The following is an 8,761-nucleotide window of genomic DNA, read 5'->3' as shown; positions in this document are numbered from 1 at the left end:
CACACACACACACACACACACACACACACACACACACACACACACACACACACACACACACACACCACATACTTATAGATATTCACATACATAAACAGACATTCGCGATATTTTTTAGTTTCAACGGAGTAAAATATTTATAGATTATCGCTGAATATTAGTTTTGGGTGGCGTTTCAGACTGTGGACGATATCAGGTTAAGATATCAGGTTCATACCCTTCTCCAACAACAGAACGTTCCAGCGAGTGAAATAACTTGGTTATGGTGAATCAAGTAATATATTATAATGCTAGTTTTTACTATATATGTGTAGGGGGGGGGGCGAATGTCTGTAAGTACAAGTGAGAATCACTTTAAAATAAGCAAGGTACCATTTATTTTCTTGTTTAAGAAGCAAGTGGTAAGAAGTTTGCTTACCAGTCACATGGTTCCGGGTTTAGTCCCTCTGCGTGGCACCTTGAGCAAGTGTCTTCTACTATATCCTCGGGGCGACCAAAGACTTGCGAGTGGATTTGGTAGATGGAAACTGAAGGAAACCCGTCGTATGTATGTATGTATGTATGTATGTATGTATGTATGTATGTATGTGTGTGTGTGTGTATGTATGTATGTATGTATGCATGCATGTATGTATGTGTGTGTGTATGTATGTATGTATGTATGTATGTATGTATGTATGTATGCATGTATGTATGTATGTATGTATGTATGCATGTATGTATGTATGTGTGTGTGATTGTGTTTGTGTTTGTCCCCTCAGCGCTGCTTGACAACCGGTGTTGGTGTGTTTACGTCACCGTAAAAAGCGGTTCGGCAAAAAATTGATAGAATAAGTACCAGACTTAAAAGAATAAAAAGTACTGGGGTCGATTCATTCAACTAAAAATTCTTCAAGGACGTGCTCCAGCATGGCCACAAAAAAAGATAAAACATATATGTATGAATAGAGTCAAAGAAATTGCCATCTATGCCGGGGATAGTAAACAACAGCTTAGCGTTCGTTAATTGTCTCAAGTCTCAAAGGGAATGAAAGTTAATTTTAAGAAATTAAGAATTAATTTCTCAAGTTAATTTACAGACTTAAGGAAAAATTAGTTTGCAAGCCAGGAACAATTACAGACATATTTTGGTCTGATTGACCTCTTAAGCACGGAAATTTTTTTTCGAGCTTGCAAAGAATTTTATATAGAGGGAAAGAGTTATTAAGTATATTTTTAGCTGAGAATAATTGCATAATTAAAAATAAAAGATGTAAGAAAAATTCAAAGGAGGCAATTATACGAATTTGGATAATTTAATTAAAGAGTGATGTACTGAATGTCATATGAAGTAAATACGTAATCTACTGCAATTTTTCTCTAAGCTGGAGGAAGAAAGCAACATACTTGTTGCAGTCTTTAGTGCCTTTCAAAGAAAAGGGGAGATGATTTTAAGGAAGTAAGAATTCATGTTTTGAGTTAACTTACATGATAGAGAAAGCACAGACTGATTTCGTTCGCAGTCAAAAGACAACTATGGCCATATATTTCAATCTGTTTGACCTTGTAAGAATAGTTACATCTGGTCAAGCCTGCAGATTAATATAACTGTAATTTGGCCATTTTGACGGCACCTGCACAAGTACCAACATTTAAACAGACTTCTTGCCAAAAGAATACTCGTTTCCCTATTTCCAAACCTCTGAAGCCTAATGTTATTCCACAATTTCTGTCTGTTAATCAATACAGACCATGTCACCTCGACCAAAACTCTAATATTGTTTAGCATAAATATATCTCTTCTTTCTCTTTTTTATACTCTTGCTGTCTACTTTTCATTGAAGAAGGGCAATTGGCCAAAGCGTGCAAACATTTCGCATTTTATACTTTCAACTAATTCTTCAAACTGTATACTTCTGTATATTCGGCGTTTCGTTTTCATCTCTTTGTGTGACTTATTTAACAACTTTCCTTCGTCGGGCCTTCAACTCCTGATGAGGCCGTACGTGTGCCCCTCCTGGTATATGACTTGGCTTGTATACGCAAAATCTGGCAGATGCCATCTCTCTCTAGATCTGAACTCAGCTGATTTATTCATCATAGAAGAAGAAGAAGAAGAAGAAGAAGAAGAAGAAGAAGAAGAAGAAGAAGAAGAAGAAGAAGAAGAAGAAGAAGAAGAAGAAGAAGAAGAAGAAGAATTGATTCCCTGCACTAGATTGGCCCTATATTTATCAACACTTTAAACCAGTGGTTCTCAAACTTGTCCAAAATATTGCCCCTTTTTCAACATTTTCAACCATCCAATGTCGATGTCTATGATCTGAAAAGGGTCCAAGATCCAAGGTGGGATTTCCAGATCTGACAAATCCTGAAAAGACAGTTTCATGTCAGCTTCAACGCTCCTGAGATGCTCTGTGAAAAGGAGAAGCGTATCATCAGATGGGTATTCTCCCAGTTCTCAAAGGCTTGGAAATTGACAGAAGCCTTTGCATCCAATATTTCACTGGTAAAAGGGAAGTTTCGCCGTGAAACTAGAGATGGCGGATTTGGATTTGATGAGGTTGGTTTCATTACCTTGCAGCTGGAGGTTCAGCTTGTTGAACCTCGCGAGAATATCAGCCAAGTAGGCAATGTGGGGCTTGATCCACTAACTGTAAGAAATTAACGACACAGGTAAAGAGCGAGGAAAGGCGAGCAAAGCAGTTTCCTTTAGAAAGCTGTCACACCTCTGTGTACAGTAGTAGCCTCTCAAATTCTTCGTCGTTTTCAGAACACAACTATTTGACAAGTCGAGAATTCAACGCGTGAGCTTTGATTTTGTTCACAGTTGCAATCACGGTGGCTAGAGAAGCGTTTCGACGTGGAGACATGTTTTTTGCGATTAAATGTTGTTGATGGATGATGCAGTGAATGGCCCAACCATAGTTGCAGCACCATCTGTTGAACATGCAAGAATGTTTTTTATTTGTATTTAAACGATGAAAGGTAAAAATTGACCTCTGCAAGATTTGAACACAGGGCCTAGAGAAACGGCAAGATATTCCATCAGATGATTCACCAGCTCTGATTTGGGCTTTTAGTCCCTTCCCCCTCAAATTGATATGGAAGCAGGATTCAGCAACATACAGAGTAACTAAGCAATCTTCTTCAGAACTTCGTTGATCCCCCAAATAGAGAAGGAGCTCGAAACGTTGTCTAAACAAAACTTATTCTACCCAATCCTGAATTGTTTACTACAACCAATGGAAACAGCAGCTGTGCAGTCAGAAAAAAAGAAGACAAATTATTGATGATCGGATCGTGGAACATTCAAACCATTCAAGATAATAAAGACAATCCTGGATAACTGCACTAATAGCTTTGGAAGTTGCATGCTATATTCTGGATATGGTTGTACTTAGTAAGATGTGAGTTGCTGGAGAGGTCGGTGGAAAGAAATGTTGTTCTAGAAGGGGGCTGAAAAGTTAGAATCCAGAGGGAGCGGTGTTGGCTTTGCCATGAAAAGTTCTCTTGCTGCTCGAGTGAAACCTGTCTCCAAAGGGTTAAATGACAGGATTAATTCTCTGAGAATTCACTTGAAAGATTCAATAAATATAGCAGATTTATTGGTACATATATTCCACTATATCCAAGTCAAGCGAGACTAAAGATCAGTTTTACCATGACTCTATGCTTTCAGTTGTATCGACCTGATATAAGTTATTTTTGCTTTGCCAATGTGGAGTGATACAGGATTGCATGATTTCATGTCTTTTGCCATCATGGAGTGGGTTCTTTTAACAGCAATGGCCTCCACCTTTCAAGAAATTGTGCTAAATACAGCTTCAAACTTAAACTGTAAGTTGCAGAATATCTTGGCTACATCATCGCTCCCAGCGCTAGTATCTCCTGGACTACGTAATTGTAAAAAGGCGAGGTGTTAGTGATGCGCAGGTGCCAGAATCTGAATGATGAAGACTGCACTGCTCGTAGATTCATTGTTAGTAAGTTGATATTTAGAAGCAGAAGATGCCCCTAGGGCAAGCTGCCACCATGAAAGCTGAGAGCGGAGATTCTCTACTCATCAACATGTCAAAACAGCATTTTCTGAAACCAACTCTGAAAGACTAAACAACACAGCCTTCAATCCTAACGATGCAAAGAGCTTCTGGGCTTTTTTAAGTGACTCTGTACGTTACTCGGTCATCCAAGTAAACACTGCCAGTATTTGTTCAATGAAAATAAAGAAATCCAAGGCCTTCTTTGAAAGAAAAAATAAGATAATTAAAGCCGTCATCAGTAACTTCAAACACAGTAAAAAGCTGATGCTCTTCGTTCATATAAACCATCTAGAAAAAAAACAAAAAAATAACTAAGGGCCATGAAAAATAATTAGCTTGAAGAAAGGACTGAAAAAGCGAAAATATAAGCTGACACAAATAATACTCGAAAATTATTTTGAAAGCATCTATAGCTTCTATGGCCCTGATTGAGTGAGTCTTTCACCCACCCTCACTACAGCAGAAACTGAAGGATTTTTAATTGCAGCACAAGATCAAAGCCTTCCCACCAGAAATCGCCAAAAACATCTTATGAAAAGAAATACAAGTAACTGCAGAATCTGTGGAAATGGAGAAGAAACAATAAATCATATTGTCTCTGGCTTTCCAGTCCTGGCTAAGAAGGAATATATTCACAGACACGACAGAGCTGGGACCTATATACACTGGAAGCTATACCAACACTATGGAATAACAACAGTAAAAAAATGGTATAGGCACACGCCAAAGAAGGTCACAGAAAATGAGAAATTAAGGCCAATAGGTCGAGTATAGTTGTCAGAAATCACTAAGAAATAAAAATGCTTTCTAATCGATGTATCAATACGAACAAATGACAAGGTTTCTGTAAAAGAAAAGGAGAAACTTTCAAAATACAAAGATCTGGAAATAGAGGTAACTCTAATGTGGAGCCTAAAAACAGAAACAAGTCCTATTGTAGTAGGGGCAATAGGTATGATAAAAAAACATTGAGACAAATACATAACAAGGACTTACAAGTATATATAACATACAGAAAATAGCACTACTAGGCACCGCACACATCCTACGTAAAGCACTTTCAATACAGCGAAAATAAGAGCATCACAACAAACAACAGCACATATCCAAGGCACACAGAGCTGGGCTCTGTAGTGCAGTGAAAGCACGTGATAAAATTAAGATTACTGAATAATAATAATAATAATAATAATAATAATAATAATAATAATAATAATAATAATAATAAGTACGAAATAGCTCGGCTATGGTAAATGAAGAAGGTGAAGATAGTGTCGGGTCCTTGGAGACAGTATCAGAAGGCATCAAGAGGAATATAAAGGAAATCGGAATAGAGTGCCCAGTAGAACTGTTACAAAAAGTTTGCCTCCTTGGTGCGGCCAGAATAATCAGGAAAGCATGAGATAGCTGAAAAGAACGGATAACATGGTACCGTAGGCTGCAGGTAGTAAGCCTGCTACGCATGCAAGACTCCAGGAGTTCCAACAAAATCTGTGATAAAAAGAAATAATAATAATAATAATAATAATAATAATAATAATAATAATAATAATAATAATAATAATAATAATACCGACAAAACTATAAAAGCTAATAAATCGGATATTATTATAAAAGATCAAAGTAGAAGTGCTTATTAATTGACATGAGTATTCCTTGCGATCATAATATAGCGGCGAAAGAATTTGACAAGATCAGTAAATATAAAGACTTGATAATAGAAATTGAAAAAATGTGGCACCTCAAGGCGACTACCATACCAGTGATTGTAGGATCCCTAGGAATGATTAAAAAAAAAGGTACTGAAACCTATTTGAAAATGATACCAGGCTTACCATCCCTACAGGAAGTGCAAAAAAATCGTGTTAACTGGAACAACTCATGTACTGAGAAGAGCATTATCCATTCATGAATTTATTTATTTATTAATTTTTTTTAAAATACATCTTACCTGCGAATTTGCCTCTCTGCCCTAGGTGTACGGAAAACACTCGGCGAGAAATGGAAGAAAATTTGAAGAAAGAAGAAAAAACAACAACATAATAATAATCCCTCCTACTAAAGGCACAAGATCTGAAATTTGGGGGGACGGTACTGGTCGATTACATCGACCCCAGTGTTTTACTGGTACTTAACAACAACAACAACAACAATAATAATAATAATAAATGCCCCGATGCAGTACCAAGCACTGGGTCTCATGGCTGATGATCTTAACTGATTGTGTCATCGTGTACATGTTTTGTCCTGGTATAAAAGATGGCCTACAGCAAATATTCTGCTTAATACCACAGATTTGCTTGTCTGTTGCTTGACTTTGACCAGTTGAGCATGTCCCTTAGTGGATGATGATATGTGCATCTCTGATCACGAGCTGATCATAGCCATGTGTTGAGAGGAATTCTTTAGGGTTTGAATAACTCACCTCTGGAAATATGGCTGCTTCATTCAGCATCCTTAAACATCCCTTATTCAAGGACTTTATGAGTAGGATGGGCTACTTGACCCGAAGGAAATTCTAACTGGGCCCCACCTGTAAGGTCATGCGTTGTTTATCTTGATATGAGATCACCATATCACGCACACATGGTCTTTCCTCGCAACTACCGGGGGTGGGAGGAAAGAAGAAAGAACTAACATTCAATCCTTCTAGAACTCCCAGAATGAAAACCTAAATACCTGAAAGACTTTCCCCTCTATTCATTACTAAAGCTCTCCCTCTTCTTCATTGTTAAAAGTAAAGAAGCTAGAAAAGATCGATCGTATTTCAGTCTTATTACCATTTTAAATGACTGAGGCTTTCCTTTCCCTGTCTCTATCACATCACTGCTTTTCTCTACGGTTAAGAGAGTGAAGGTGCGTGGCTCAGTGGTTAGGAGTATTCGGCTCACGATCGTAAGGTCATGCGTACGATTCCCGGCGGCGCGTTGTATTCTTGAGCAAGGCACTCTACATCACCTTGCTGCTGTTCACTCAGCTGGCAAAAATGAGTTGTAGCTGTAATTCAAAGGGGCCAGCCTTGTTACATTCTGTGTGAGGCTGAATCTCCCTGAGAACTACGTTAATGGTATGCATGTCTGTGGAGTACTCAGCCACTTGCGCGTTAATTTTACAAGCAGACTGTTCTGTTAATCAGATAAACAGGAACGTCGTCGTCGTAACCGACGGAGTGCCGTTTTTCAAAAAGAGTGAAAGAACAAGAAATGTTTCATATAGAAAGGCAAAATGTCATGTGTTTAGTATAAGTAGTGAAAGATAAGACGAAATAATTGCTATTCTGTTGTGTATTCACCCTTGATTCACGCTCAGTTTGATAACAACAACCTGCGCATCGGTGTTTATCTGGGGGCTTGGCCTTCAGATCTATGAGACCCACGAATGCCGCTGTTTAGACCCACGAATGTCGCTGTTTAACGCCCATAGTGACCCTAACAACTTAAAACATTTTTCTGCCTCTGTATAGGATCTTTTTTTTGTTTTCTTCCAACCACTTGAAGGTTTATCTTGCTTCAGTCCACTCAGCTGGCCAAAATTAGTTGTAGCTGTAAGACAAAGAAGTTAGCCTCGTCACAGTCTGCGTGAGGCTAAATCTCCCCGAGAACTACGTTTATGGTATGCATGTTTGTGGAGTACTCAGCCACTTGCACGTTAATTATATCCTCGTGTGGTAATAAAAAGTGAAAGTGACCTACAATATTTGCTGTTGCTATTTGTCTTTGTTTTAACAATGTATCTATGTATCTACTTTTCTTTCGATGTATATATCTACTGTTCTTTCGATGTGTGTATCAGTCTACTCTGAAAATACTGATAAACATTTAAAAACACAAAACGAATGCCACCTTCCTTTCAGTCACCAACTTACTGTCTCTCACTCTCTCTCTCCTTCTGTCTCACTTCCTCTCTGTCTCTCCTCTCTCACGCTTTTAATTTAACAATGTATGTAGCTATGTATGTATCTCCTTTTCTTTCGATGTATGCATCAGTCTATTCTGAAAATACTGACAAACATTTAAAAAAAAGAACGCCACCTTCCTTTCAGTCACCACTCACTGTCTCTCTCGCTTCCTCTTTATCCCTCCTCTCTTCCGCTTTGCCACTCACTTCAACTATACCTTCTCTGCTTAACACATTTTATTTCTCTTTTTCTTTGTACCTCTTCCTTCGAAGTAAGTGGGACACACACCAAAGGTACGTACGTATGTAAAAAAATAAAACTTAGCATATTAATATTATTGGTGATAATGATGATGATGACGACGACGATGACGACGATGATGATGACGATGATGAGAAAACAGACATGGCAGGCAATGCTTTATAAGACATACACGCACTGCATCAAAATACCGAAATAATAGCATCACAGTTGTAGAAACATCATACAATCATGCATTTTACCGCATCAGAGTTCCGATATCTATTGCAATATCTATTGCTGATACCAATGAGGTGAAGTGCATGATTGAGTAATGTTTCTAGAACTGTAATGTAATTATTTCGGCATTTTCATGAAACGCGTGTATGTCCTATAAAGTACTGAATACCGTACCTGTTCTCTGCTTTTTGTTATTTCTGTTATTTGGACCGTATTCTGCACACTAGCATATCCTGAGGTTGACGCCCTGCGTCATACGACAGTGGATACTGCAATGGAATGTGGACTCCTGAGCCCGATTTTTGGTTACATGTCACACTTAACTGAGTCAATTTATATATATATATATATAAATATATATATA

Source organism: Octopus bimaculoides, chromosome 17, assembly GCF_001194135.2.
Source record: "Octopus bimaculoides isolate UCB-OBI-ISO-001 chromosome 17, ASM119413v2, whole genome shotgun sequence".
Lineage (NCBI taxonomy): Eukaryota > Metazoa > Mollusca > Cephalopoda > Octopoda > Octopodidae > Octopus > Octopus bimaculoides.
Note: the sequence above shows the minus strand (reverse complement) of the source record.